Source organism: Moschus berezovskii, chromosome X, assembly GCF_049115385.1.
Source record: "Moschus berezovskii isolate FMDL1 chromosome X, NW_MosBer_1.0, whole genome shotgun sequence".
Classification (NCBI taxonomy): Eukaryota; Metazoa; Chordata; class Mammalia; order Artiodactyla; family Moschidae; genus Moschus; species Moschus berezovskii.
Genome location: NC_142488.1, coordinates 28,337,065 through 28,351,619, shown reverse-complemented (window position 1 = coordinate 28,351,619; position 14,555 = coordinate 28,337,065). Strand labels below are relative to the sequence as shown.

The 14,555-nt window shown below is 41.3% G+C and overlaps 1 long non-coding RNA gene across 1 annotated transcript in view; it reads right to left on the bottom strand.

The window, feature by feature from the left end:
• LOC129564511 (uncharacterized) overlaps positions 1-2,545 on the bottom strand; it is a 35,827-nt gene extending 33,282 nt beyond the window's left edge. Inside the window, exon 1 of the long non-coding RNA XR_008687501.2 lies at positions 2,389-2,545. This is a non-coding gene — a long non-coding RNA (uncharacterized LOC129564511). The remainder of the gene's footprint in view (positions 1-2,388) is intronic.
• Between the last annotated feature and the right edge of the window lie 12,010 nt (positions 2,546-14,555).

Sequence of the window (14,555 nt, the reverse complement as noted above, 5' to 3'; positions counted from 1 at the left end):
CCAAAACTTGGTATGGTCAGCCATTTTAATTTTGGACATTCTAACAAGTATTTAGTACAACCGCATTATAATTTTAATTTGCATTTCCTTGAACTAATGATGTTGACCATCTGTTTATGTGCTTATCTGACAACAATTTATCTTCTTTGATGTAGTATTTATTCAATTTTTTGACTACTTTTTGAATATTTAAAAATTTTACATGGAAGATAATTAATTTACCATATTGTATTGGTTTATGTCATACAACATCGTCAATCAGCCATACACATACATATGCCTTTTTTGAATTTTAAAAAAGCTTTATTGGAATATAGTTGCTTTATAATGTTGTGTTAGCTTCTGATGTACAGAAAAGTAAATCAGCTATTGTACACATATATCCCCTATTTTTTGGACTTTCTTCCCATTTCTTCCCATTTTGGACTTTCTACTCAGAGCACTGAGTAGAGTTCACTGTGCTATACAGTAGTTATCTATTTTATACATAGTATCAATAGTGTATATATGTCAATCCCAACTTTCCAATTCATTCCATCCTCCCTTACCTCCTTGGTATCCATAAGTTTGTTCTCTACATCTATGCCTCTATCAATCTATACTCATGAAATTAATTAATTTTTAAAATTCTATATACAAGTGAGATCATATGGTACGTAACTTTTTCTGTCTTATTTATTTCACCTAGCACAATGCCCTTAAGGTCTATCCATGCAATCACAAGTGGCAAGACTTCATTCTTTTTTATGGCTCAATAATATTCCATTGTATACATATACCACATTTTCTTTATTCATTTGTCCAATGATGGACGTTTAGATAGTTTCCATATTTTAGCTACTGTAAAAAATGCTGCAATGATCATACGGATGTATGTATCTTTTTAAATTAGTACCCAGAAGTACTTTAGACAAATACCCAGAAGTGGAATTGCTGGATCATATGGCTTTTGAACTGTGGTGCTGGAGAAGACTCTTGAGAGTCCCTTGGACTGCAAGGAGATCCAACCAGTCCCTTCTAAAGGAGATCAATCCTGGGTGTTCATTGGAAGGACTGATGCTAAAGCTGAAATTCCAATACTTTGGCCACCTCATGAGACGAGTTGACTCACTGGAAAAGAGTCTGATGCTGGGAGGGATTGGGGGTGGGAGGAGATGGGGACAACAGAGAATGAGATGGCTGGATGGCATCACCGACTCTATGGACATGAGTTTCAGTGAACTCCGGGGGTTGGTGATGGACAGGGAGGCCTGGCGTGCTGTGATTCATGGGGTCGCAAAGAGTCAGACACGACTGAGCGACTGAACTGAACTGAACTGATGGTAGTTATATTTTTAATTTTCAAAGAAAATTGGTGGCTGCCTCAATTTATATTCCCACCAAGTGTACAAGGCTTTGCTTTTCTTCACATCTTTGCCAATACTACCTATTTTTCTTGTCTTTTTGCTAACAGCCACTCTAACAGGTGTAAGGTGATATCTCACTGTGGTTTTGATTTGCAGTTTGCATAATCCTTCTTTACTGTGGAAATCACCCACTTATTCATTGAGCATATGAAAGTATAGAAAAATCTATGTCACAAATTAGAATCTGGCTGACATCTTTAAGTTTTGTAGTGCACCAAAATTTAGACAGAATAAATCTGTTTGGATGTGGCATTTACCCCCACATTAACTGTACGGGTTCAGAACTCATCATGTGAATGGCACTGCTTAAGTTGTGCAGTGTACTCAATAATATATGCAGTAAGTCTAATTTCATAAGGCCATCAATAACCTCCACATTGACTATATGAACAATCCAGAATGATCTGTGACATAAACTAGGATGTAGTTGTCAGTTTTTGAATAGTATAGTATATCCAACTATAAGTGAGATAAATCTAAACTCACAGTGATCATCACTTAACTTCCACATTAGCATCCGAGAAATCCAGAAATAGGTATGGAATTTACCAGACAATAAATGGAAATTCTTCAGTTGCACAGTGTACCCAAATGTACAATTTGCTTTCAGGTGGCCATCACTGACCTCCATATTGAGCATATGAGGAGATTAGAAAGATTCACGGCAGACTAGCATACAACTGGCATCACTTGTTTTTGCGGTGTATTCAATGTACACGGGACAATCTAACTACATATGGCAACACTTCCACATATTAAAATATGAAACATATGTTTGAGCACATGAAAAATCCAGAAAGACTCATGGCATAGACTGTAATATGAAGAGAATCCCTTAAGTTGTGGAGTACACCCACATTTATTTTCATGAGGTCATTACTAATGCCACACTGACCACATGAAGTGTCCAGAAAGGTACATGGTATATACTGAAATGTAAATTACACCAGTTGAGTTGTGCAGTGCATCTATGAGTACTTACCTCCATTTTGAGCATATCAGGAGTCCAGGAAGAAACCTGGCATGGACTATGATGCGAATGGCATCCTCTGGGTGAGCAGTGTTCACAATCGAATATAGAGTAAGTCTTCTTTTATGAGGCCATTTCTTACCTCCACACTGAACATATGCAGCCCAGAAAGATCAATGGAATAGAGTAGAATGTGAATAGCCCCCCTTCAGTTGTGCATTGCACCCAACCATACATGCAATGTCTACTTTCATGTGGTTGTCACTTACCTTCACACTGAGTAGTAGAAATTAAGAAAGATCCATGGCACAGACTATGATATGAATTGTGCCTCTTGATTAGCACAGTCCTATCAAACATACGTAGGCTAAGTCTACTTTTATGTGATACTCACTAATTCACATTCACATACTGGTAGCCTGAATAATTTATGGTGGAGGCCATAATAAAAATAGCATCCTTTCAGTTGTTTAGTGTAGTAATGTGTAACTCGTAGATCTCTTCCCAGTATCTATCCCATTCTTTTTTCTCCCATGAATTTCAAAATTCTGATTCCCTGAATTTTAGCCTGGTAAATAAATACCAAAATATTTTTCAGCCTCCAATGTAACTAACTGTGGTTATATAATTAAATTCTACACCATGTGTATAATAGATTTGAAACTTCCCCAAAGTGTCTTTAAAGTAGATGCTCTTCTCCTTTTTCCCCTCTTTCTGCAAACTTTAATGAAACTGTGATAGTTGAGGCTAAAGCAGTCATCATGGGACATGAGGCAGAAACTATGTACTGAGGATAGTGGAGCAACAAACTCTAATGGGATTGGACCCATAATGACTGTAGAGTCAACTCTACCAGCTTGGGACTGCTACATCTGACTGCTCACTTGAAAGCTATCTTTCTTAAATGATTGTTAATTTAGAATATGAGTCACATGCAGCCATTCAAAATCCAGTGATGGTTAATTTTATGCATCAATTGGGCTAGGCTATGGTGCCCAGTTACTTGGCCAAATACCAGTTTAGATGCTGCTATAAAAGTACTTTTCAGATGTAATTATCATTTAAATAAGCAGACTTTGAGTGAAGCAGATAACTCTCCATAATGTGGCTGGGCCTCATCCAATCAGTTGAGAGCCTTAAGAGAAAAGAGTGAGGTTTACCTGAGAAGAAGGAATTCTGCCTCCAGATGACTTTTGGACTCAAGATATCAAGTTTTTGCTGGATTTTTCAGCTTGTCAGGTTGCTCTGAAGATTTAGGACTTTCCAGCCCCTGCAATCATATGAGGAAATTCCTTAAAATATGAGGAAATCCTTTCTGTGTCTCTGTCTCTATTTATTCTGTTTCTCTGGAGAGCCCTGACTAATACACCAACAAACTAGTTTCCCATCTGTTTCAGTTTAGCATACACATTTTATAGGATGATGACAAATTTAAAAATTACCAAATGTAGAAACCAGCTATAAGCCAACAGTGTGACTTTTGGGCAAGCCACTTTATACCTCCAAAATTTGGTACAAATATGTAATAATTAGGTAATAATACTCACTCCACTTTTATCACAGAGGACAAACAGTTGAGAACAAAATAGTTGTATTTGTCTGGCAGCCAAAGTGTTTATGAAAGCACTCTTAAATATTGGAAATAAACATATAAAAATTGTAAGCAAGTATGAGATCATTATTTCTGACATCTAAAACAAATTATTTATCAACTGCAAAATGAAACAACTTATTAAACCGCTAAAAAGAACAGACTTTTCTGCTTGTAAAGAGAGGTTACTCCATTTTCAAGAGCTTCAAATAAAATTTCAGATGTATGTTTGTAAAATGCCATTCATGACTAGGATATTTCATCTGGTTATTGGGTTGAGTACAATGCAAAATTGGTATTTCAGTGCTCATGCACCCAGTTACCCACCATCAGGATTTTAAAGGGGTTTTAGAGGGCCTGTCAAAATTGTATACCAAAAGGCATGCCTTTCATATCTCTACCTGTGTAGCTGGATATTATTAATAACATCAGGAATTCACTAGCTTGTAGAGTATTTCTTGTCCTGGGGCTTCCCTGGTGGCTCAGATAGTAAAGAATCCGCCTGCAATGCGGGACCCAGGTTCAATTCCTGGTCAGGGAACTAGATCCCACATGCCACAACAAAGATTGCACATGTCACAATGAAGATCAAAGATCTTTCATGCTGCAACTAAGACCAGGCACAGCCAAATAAATAGATACTAAAAACAGAACAAAAAGAGCTTCTCTTTCTTGATGTATTCCATGTTCAGTTCAATTCAGTTCAGTTGCTCAGTCATGTCCGACTCTCCACGACCCCATGAATCACAGCACGCCAGGCCTCCCTGTCCATCACCAACTCCCGGAGTTCACTCAAACTCATGTCCACAGAGTCGGTGATGCTATCCAGCCATCTCATTCTCGGTCGTCCCCTTCTCCTCCCGCCCCCAACCTTTCCCAGCATTAGAGTCTTTTCTAGTGAGTCAACGCGTCGCATGAGGTGGCCAAAGTATTGCAGTTTCAGCTTTAGCATCAGTCCTTCCAATGAACACCCAGGATCGATCTCCCTTAGAATGGACTGGTTGGATCTTCTCGCGGTACAAGGGACTTTCAAGAGTCTTCTCCAGCACCACAGTTCAAAAGCATCAATTCTTCGGCGATCAGCTTTCTTCACAGTCCAACTCTCACATCCATGTACATAATGACTAATATTTGGGGTTTTGCCTTATTATCTTGGTGGTGAACTCAAACTCCTTCTGTTATGAGGATTTGATTATAATAAACCTCTGTCTCAATCCTCCCTAATACACACCAACTATTCTTCTGTTAACCCCACCAGTTTCTTCACAGAAAGATCTTCCTCGTTCCTAACACTCTTCCTCCCTAGGCCACTATGCCATTCCTAAAACTGATCATGCCCTCATCACACTAAAGCTCTTATTCTCTGGTATATCTCCTTCTTTAGCACCCCTTCTGGGTCTATGTATTTTTCTTACCTATACGTATAGTCAAAGCTATGGTTTTTCCAGTAGTCATGTATGGATGTGAGAGTTGGACCATAAAGAATGTTGAGCACCGAAGAATTGATGCTTTTGAAATGTGGTGTTGGAGAAGACTTTTCAGAATCCCTTGGACTGTTAGGAGATCAAACCAGTCAATCCTAAAGGAAATCAGTCCTGAATATTCATTGGAATGACTGATGTTGAAGCTGAAGCTCCAATATTTTGGCCACTTGATGCGAAGAACTGAGTCAATGGAAAAGACCCTGATGCTGGGAAAGATTGAAGGCAGGAGGAGAAGGGGACCCCGGAGGATGAGATGGTTGGATGGCATCACCGACTCGATGGACATGAGTTTGAGCAAACTCTGGGAGATGATGAAGGACAGAAGCCTGGTGTGCTGCAGTCCATGGGGTCGCAAACAGTAGGACACAACTGAGTGACTGAACAACAACAACAATACATGTTCGTAATATCTTCTAGGGAGGATTACTTTTACAGGGGAAATCTGGGTGTGAGCTTGCTTAATCTTAGGTATAGTTGTCACTTGTGTTCTTCAGGCCATTCTTGCTATGAGAAAAAGGTCAAGGGCCAGTCCTTAAAAAGTGGTGTTTGGAACAAGGCTGTAAGAATTTTTAAAATTAAGTTCTGGGGAGAGGAAGAGGTTATATAGAGATACTGTACAAAAGTGTAAACAATTCCCTAGGCACCTAATTCTTTTCTCTGGAGATAACTAAAATTCCCACTTTCATGTGAATTCTTCCAGAGATGTTCTAGCATTTAACACACACATACACACACACACACACAAGCATACTGTACACACATTATATAAGCCCTCTTTTTCACTTAACAATATATCTTGAAGACAGTTTTGTATCAGTACACATATAGCAGCTTCATTCTTTTAAATAGATGCATTATGCTCTGTTATATTGATGAGCCATATTTATATATCCAATTCTGTACTGGGGAACACTTGGCCAATTTCCCATCTCTTACTATAATAAAAAATGCTGCAATGGATATCCTCATACATACATCATTTCACACACATGTGAAGATATCACTCTGATAAATAAGTAAGAATAAAATTGCCCAGTCAGAGGGTTTGTGCAATTACATTTTTTATAGATATCTGTGACCATTCTTGTAAGGGTAAAATGGAATCACTTTTTAGTTCCAATTTATATTTCTCTGATTAAAGTGAAGCTGAACATCTTCTCTCAGCAAATTTTACAAGGAGTTCGTGTCAACTGCTTCATCTGATACCCAGCTGCAGCCTGAACAAATCCTCCACTGCTCTAGAATACCCTCCTCTCGTCCATGTCCATTTAGGCAAGTGCGTAGAGCCTGGGGGCTATTAAGCTGAAGGGTCCCTGAGTAGTGAGACCCTAGACGGTACAGCATCACCACTGTTTCTGTCCTCTGCTTCTGATTTCCTCTCTTCTCATCTATTGATGTTCATCTCAGTTTTTTCCACCCATGAGTTATAGCATTTTCGGCCTCCTGTGGATGGAGGCCACTAGAAGTTCCTTTTGCTCATCTTGGCTGGCCAGGATTTTGGGGTTCTCTGTGTTGGTCAGTCAGGGAAGCGGAACAACTAGACTTTTTACATACACACAAATAGGCTTTGAATACAAGATATAATTTGCATATTAAACATTATCTGTATATGATACATTATATATAGTCTAGATTTATTGTAAAGATTTGGCCTCACCCAGTTGTGAGAGCTAATTTAAAAAATCTACATGAGGCTGTTGATGCTGGAGACTGAAGGCTTCAGGGAGGCAGTTGGGAAGGGAAAGGAAACCAACATGAAATAGGAGGAACAAGAATAAGTTGGAAGCTGTGAGGCTGAGCTGGAACCTAGGAAGGTGGACTGGAATCACTATCAGTCTCTCACACCTTTAAGCCTCCAACTGGATGATGGGAATATCCCGAAGGAGAAGCTGGTCCATTATTTTTTTTTAATTGGACTATAGTTGCTTTACAAAGTTGTATTGGTTTCTTCTACAGCAAAACAGATATATAGCTCTGTGTGTGTGTGTATATATCCCCTACCTCATGAACCTCCCTTCCACCCCACCTCCTGCCATACATCAAGGTCATCACAGGGTACTGAGCTGCTGGGCATATACCCTGAGAAAACCACAATTCAAAATGACACAAGTACCCCACTGTTCACAACAGCATTATTCACAGTAGCCAAGACATGGAAGCAACCTCAATGTCCAATGACAGATGAATGGATAGAGAAGATGTACCACAACGGAAGTTGGTACCTCTTGCACAGAGTTACACACACACAGGCTTGGAGTCAGAGAAGCTGGAGGGGCATGTGACAGAGGCTGGAAGGGGTGTATACAGGAGCTGAGCCCATGTGCCACAACCACTGAAGCCCACGAGCCCTAGAGCTTGTGCTCCACAATGAGAAGCCACTGCAATGAGAAGCCTGTACACAGCAATGAAGAGTAGCCCTTGCTCACTGCAACTAGAGAAAAGCCCATGCAGCAATGAAGACCCAGCACAAACAAAAATAAGTATGAATAAAAGAAAACCTAAAAAATCTGGGGTTCCCTCGTAGCTCAGTTAGTAATGAATCTGCCTGCAATGCAGGAGATGTTAGTTCAATCCCTGGGTTAGGAAGATCCCCTGGAGAAGGGATACACTACCCACTCCAGTGTTCTTGGCCTTCCCTGGTAGTTCAGACGGTAAAGAATCCACCTGCAGTGTGGGAGACCTGGGTTCTATCCCTGGATTGGGAAGATCGCCTGGAGAAGGGAACGGCTACCCAATCCACTATTCTTGCCTGGAGAATTCCATGGACAGAGGAGCCTGGCAGGCACCAGTTCATGGGGTTACAAAAAGTTGGACACGACTGAGTGACTTTGACTATGACTTAAAAAATCTTACTCAAGGTTTTTGGCCATAACTCTTTACTGTGGCAGCACTGTTTAAAATAGTTTTCCTACTAAAGTATGTGTGATACTCTGACTTGAAACTCTGACTCAACTTTGGCATTCTTGAAACTAGAATCTTGGCAATCTGTACTTGGGGAGGTAGGAGCTATCTCCTACCCCCTGGCACTGGAGATAAGGTTAAAAAAAATGCATGGAATATGAATGATCAAATGCCTGAACAGATAAGGAAGGAATGATGTAAGGGAAAGCAAGTAGGAGGTAGATGGCAATCCCATAGCTGGAGGCATGGAGAAACTATAAGTGTTGCCCTAGTTCTGGGAGTGACAAGTTATTTAAGAAGACTGAGATGGGGATCTGTTGGGATTTCCCTGGTGACCCAGTGGCTAAGACTCCACGTTCCCAGTGCAGGGGCCTAGGTTCAACCCTTGGTCAGGGAACTAGATCCCACATGCCACAGTGAAGATCAAAGATTCCGTGTGCTGCAACTAAGACCTGGCACAGCCAAAATAAATATTTTAAAAAAGAAGGCGATCTGCTGAAATCCTTGATTTCTTGGTCAAGGTGCTTTCATCAAGGTGCATTTGAGGGGAGGAGGCATCGTTCCTGAAATTGGAACTTGTCCCAGTCAGGGCAGTAGGCTGATGGTATTTGTATACTAGCAACTTGGGAAGGAATGCTGTAGGTGACTCTGACTGAGACTATGCTGAGGAGGAGGCTCTCAGGTTTTGGGTCTCTTGGAGGTTTGAGGATGTTTGGATATATACAAAGCTGTGCCCTGTTGGTGCATATTTATAATAACAAATGAGGCACTCAGTATACAGTACTGAGTGCATAAATAATAGAAATAGCTCTAGCTTCAAACTGGGCAGCTATTAGGAAGATGTACATGGAAAGGTGTATGGGATATTTCTGTAAATAGTTTTCCCTGGCTTTCTCCGTTGCTTGAATTTCTATAATTTTGTCTTTTATATATGGAAATATTCCAAACATTTTTAAAAGACTTTTTTTAGAGTGAATGGAGGTTTACAGCAAAGTACAGATATTTTCCATTCACTCCCTGCCCTCACAGTGCTCATTTTATTTTCTACTTTATTAGTTTTCATAGACATGTAAAACATATCCATTATAAAACAGAAACCTCAAATAAGTGAAAAGGGAGAGGAAGGAAAACTTTTTTCATATGATATCTTTGAAAGATAACCACTGTTAATATTTGGTGGCTATCCTTATGTAGACAAACATTTTTTAAAAATAATCTTGCTTATAATTGAATAGAAAATAACTTTTCTCATACACCCTACTTTTATTTTTAAAGATAAACTCTCTTTTGAACAAAAGCTTATTCATTTCCATAACATCAATTACAAAAGTCACGAAAGGGAGGAAATTCCCTGGTGGTCTAGTGGCTGACTCTGTACTCCCAATGCAGGGGGCCTGGGTTCAATCCCTCATCAGGGAACTAGATCCTACATCTACAAGTTAAAGATTCCACATGCTGCAACAAAGATCGAAGATGCCATGTGATGCAACTAAGACCCCACACACCTAAGCAAATAAAAAATTTTTAAAAGGACACCAAAGGGTATATATTAAAAGCTTCTTCCATACTTCCCAGATATAACATATGTATTTATAACTGTGTGTGTGTGTGTGTGTGTGTATTTCCCCCACATGAATGGTAGCACACCTTAAACATCATTCAGCATCTTGTTTCCTTACAACAGATCTTAGTGATCCATTACATTTCAGTTCACTGAAACTGTCGATACTTTCGCTAAGTGGCAAGAACTACTGAAGGTTTTCCAAGCAGCTCAGTGGTAAAGAATCCACTTGTCAATGCAGGATATGTGGGTTCAATCCCTGGGTTGGGAAGATCCCCTGGAGAAGGAAAAGGCAACCCACTCCAGTATTCTTGCTTGGGAAATCCCATGGACAAAGGAACCTGGTGGGCTACAATCCAGGGGGTCACAAAAGAGTTGGACATGACTTAGCAATGAAACAATAACAACAAGAACCACTGAAGTCCAAGATACCTTTTTTGGGAGTAAGACCATTAAGACAATTAAGCAATTGAAGAGAAGCTGATACCCTTTGAATGAAACTCAGAATTATTAATATGAGGAGGACAGAGAATGGAGATTAGGGAGAGAACAAGAATTTGAAGAGGATGGTGGGGCACTGGCCAAAGGCTGGGGAATGGTGGGTGCGGAGTTGCTAAGTTCTAGCTGGAAAGAGAGACTGCTGGGAGAAGTGGAGTGGTTGAGGTCAGTGACAAGAGATAGGAAGGGAAAGAGAAATTCATGGAGGAGAATGAGAAAGAACTATTGAAATCTTAAAGAATCTCTGGTTTGGTTCTACTTTGCAGGTGTAAAGGAGCAATTTCTGCCTAGCTGCGACCCCCAACTTGCGCTTCAGAGCACCTCCTCATGGCCAACGTACCCCAGTTGCTGTCCTAGTTGGTTTTGCCTCCTGCAATCCCCCTTGGCACAGCAGGGCTGCCCTGATGTGAGGGATTCTCAGGGCCACTCTGCACCTGTTCTGTGTGGCTGTGCTTGAGGTGACTTCTTTATCAAAACTGGGACAGATGCTAGGAACAAATCAACCTTCCCTTCTCTGAGACTCTTCCTGTTCTCTCTCAGGGGATAGAGAGCTTTTTCTCAGTAGTTTTCCTAGTAGAGTGTTGGAGCTTCCACTTCTCACAGATGCTCTGTTCTTGGCTTAGTAGTGGGAAGTTTTGGGAACTACTCTCTGCTTTCTGGGGGTCTTCCCTGGTGGCTCAGCAGTAAAGAATCCACCTGCCTCTTGGAGAAGGAAATGGCAACCCACTCCAGTATTCTTGCCTGGGAAATCCTACGGACAGAAGGAGCCTGGTGGGCTACAGTCCATAGTGTTGCAAAGAGTTGGACACGACTGAGCGACAAAACAACAACAACAACAACAAGAAGGAAGTTCTACAGTGGAAATCATGCCAGACTGAACATCCGAAGAACCAGCTTCCAGTTCCTGACTTGGTTGTTACTGGCCATGTGGATTTAGGAAGCATGTCACTCCCTGAGGCCTTAGATATCTAAAAAAAAAAAAAAAAAAAGGGAATCTGCCTGCCAATGCAGGAGACATGGATTCAATCCCTGGGTGGTGAAGATCCCCTGGAGAAGGAAAAGGCAACCCACTCCAGCATTCTTGCCTGGGAAATCCCATGGACAGAGGAGTCTGGTGGGCTACAATCCATGGGATCATAAAAGAGGTGGACATGACTGAGCATGAGTGTGCACACACATGCACACACACACACACACTGCTTTCTGAGGGAACAGGTCCTCTGCCAACCTTCTGATGGGGCAAGACTTGACTTGTGTTATAATTCTTGGCCTGGGGATTTCAACTTACCCCCAGTAATACATGGAAGTTTGCTCAATGTATTTGTCTCCTGTGTAAAAGTAGGGTTTTATCTTGTCCAATAATAAAATAATTCTTAGGACACGCTCTATGTTGAAAATATATTGAGTAGCTAGAAATAATGAGGAGATAGAAATGTGGTTAGGTTCCCAGGCTAGCACAGAAAAGTTTATTTAAGCAGAAAGAAGGCAGAGTCTATGTTATGAGAAGTACAGATCAGAACCACTAGGTGTAGCAATACTTCCAGGGGAAACGTCCTCAGAGGTTCCTGACAGGTCTAAATGGAAGAGCAGATTGGTGCCGTTCCAAGCTGTAGGTGGAGTCCATGTGGACAGAGAGTGGAATTCTAGGGTTGGAAAATACAGCCTATAATGGGAAGTGGGAAACTTAGGAAGGAGAAACCAGTATTGGGATTGGAACTGAGTGACTGCGGTGGGCATGAAGGAGTTGATAAGCCTCTCCTGTGGAGAGGAGGAGCTCATTGCCTCATCGTTTCTCATCCTTCTCACCAGGGAGCTTCTGTGTGTAATAAGCAGACTGAAACCCTTAGGGGAAAGAGAGCAAGTGGAGGAGAAAGAGGAGGAGGAGAGGCAGCTGAAATGTTTGGAGTCTTTATTTACAGAACATGCCCTCTCTTCTTGCGGGTAGATGCTGTTGCCTCCTGAGGGAGGGTTTTCCTGCCCCTAAAGTCCCTTCTCTTCTTGCAGAGACCCTCTGCCCTGCTCTGACTTGGGAAAGGCAAGAAGGTGCAGTCAGGACTTGGGAAGGGAGACTGAGAAAAGACAGAAGTGTGTCACTGAAGCAGAGTCACAGTTCACAGCAGGGTCATCGGTACCTGAGGGGGGAGGGGGTAAGGGAGGAGCCCCGTGGGCCAGGGGGAGGCAGTTTCTCGAGCACACATGGGAGGGCCAAGTTGGGGGAGTGTTATTTGCATTTTTGTGCTTTTTCATGGCTAAAAATGAATAACCTCTCTTTCAAGATGAAGAGTCTCCCAGTGACTAGAGAAACGGAGTTCCACTTAGGAAAAAGAGCTTTTGTCTTGGGGGTTAACATATAAACCCATTCTATTGGATTGAGTAACAATACCATGGCCATTATTTTTAGATAAAGGAAATATACCCCAAGATGACTAACTCTTCTGGTGGTAAATGCTAAAGGAAATGGTTCTATTGTTACACCCTTGACTGTTCCAGTGCCCTGGTCTTTGCCAGGAACAGGTGTGCTCTTCAATGGGCATCTGTCATATGCTCAGTATGACATCGACCACAGCATTTTCCCATCTGCAGACTCGGCCACCACATCCTGATCTTGAAAATCTGAAACATAAACTGAACTAGGCTCCTTTTTAGGACTCTATTCTTAGTGACTTATGTGAATTCACTTCTTGCCTAAAATTTCCACACACTTCAGAAGGTTTTCCACACACTTCAGAAGGTTTTCCACACATGTTTTTGCTTCTCCTTGAGAAAACGAAACCAATAAACCAAGACCTTGTGATCACATGATATTTTATATGCATACAGGCAAAAGTATTTGTTTCATGTATTTAAGTAGCTCTTTTATTCAGAAAACAATGACCAATATTCCAGTCATACACACACACACACACACACGTTTTAGGTTTCTCTCATTCAGTTCAGTTCAGTTCAGTTCAGTTCAGTCGCTCAGTCGTGTCCGACTCTCCACGACCCCATGAATCATTAGTGCTTTTAATTAGGGGATGTTTTAGCTAAATGGTTTATTATTATTTTTTTACCCTATCCCCAGCAAAATGGTTTTGAAGTCAGTCTTCTTGGGTTAAAATCCTAGCTAAAATTATTAGCTCTGTGTCCTTAAAACCTAAATAACCTCTCTGTCTTTGTTTCCTCCTGTCTAAATATGGCTAACATGGACCCGGTTGGCAGGATTAAATGAGTTAACACATTTAAAGATCTGAGAACAGATTTTAGAATACAGTAAGTGTTCATTCGGAGAAGGCAATGGCAAGCCACTCCAGTACTCTTGCCTAGAAAATCCCATGGATGGAGAAGCCTGGTGGGCTGTGGAGAAGCCTGGTGGGCTGCAGTCCATGGGATCACTAAGGGTCGGACATGACTGAGCGACTTCACTTTCACTTTTCACTTTCACACATTGGAGAAGGAAATGGCAACCCACTCCAGTGTTCTTGCCTGGAGAATCCCAGGGAAGGCGGGGCCTGGTGGGCTTCCGTCTATGGGGTCACACAGAGTCAGACACGACTGAAGTGACTTAGCAGTAGCAGCAGCAGCAAGTGTTCATTAAGTCTTAGTAGCTGTTATTTAAACCCAAATAGTTCAATAGATGGAGAAGGCAATGGCAACCCACTCTAGTACTCTTGCCTGGAAAATCCCATGGATGGAGGAGCCTGGTAGGCTGCAGTCCATGGGGTCACTAGGAGTCGGACACGACTGAGTGACTTCACTTTCACTTTTCACTTTCATGCATTAGAGAGGGAAATGGCAACCCACTCCAGTATTCTTGCCTGGAGAATCCCAGGGATGGGGGAGCCTGGTGGGCTGCTGTCTATGGGGTCGCACAGAGTTGGACATGACTGAAGTGACATAGGAGCAGCAGTAGCAGTTCAATAGAACGAAAATGACTTGGTGTAGTGGCAATAGAACAAGCTTAAACCCAGGAAGATCTGGATTTTCATCTTTAAATCCTGGTCCTTAAGTGATCTAGAAAATTATTTAACATTTTTTGAGCTTCAATTTTCTTATTTGTAAAACAGGAATAATGATATCTGTGTTGTGAATGTTACTGTGAGTGTTAAATAAGTAAATAATTCATGTCATAGATATTCTAGCCTCAGCAATATATACCTAAATA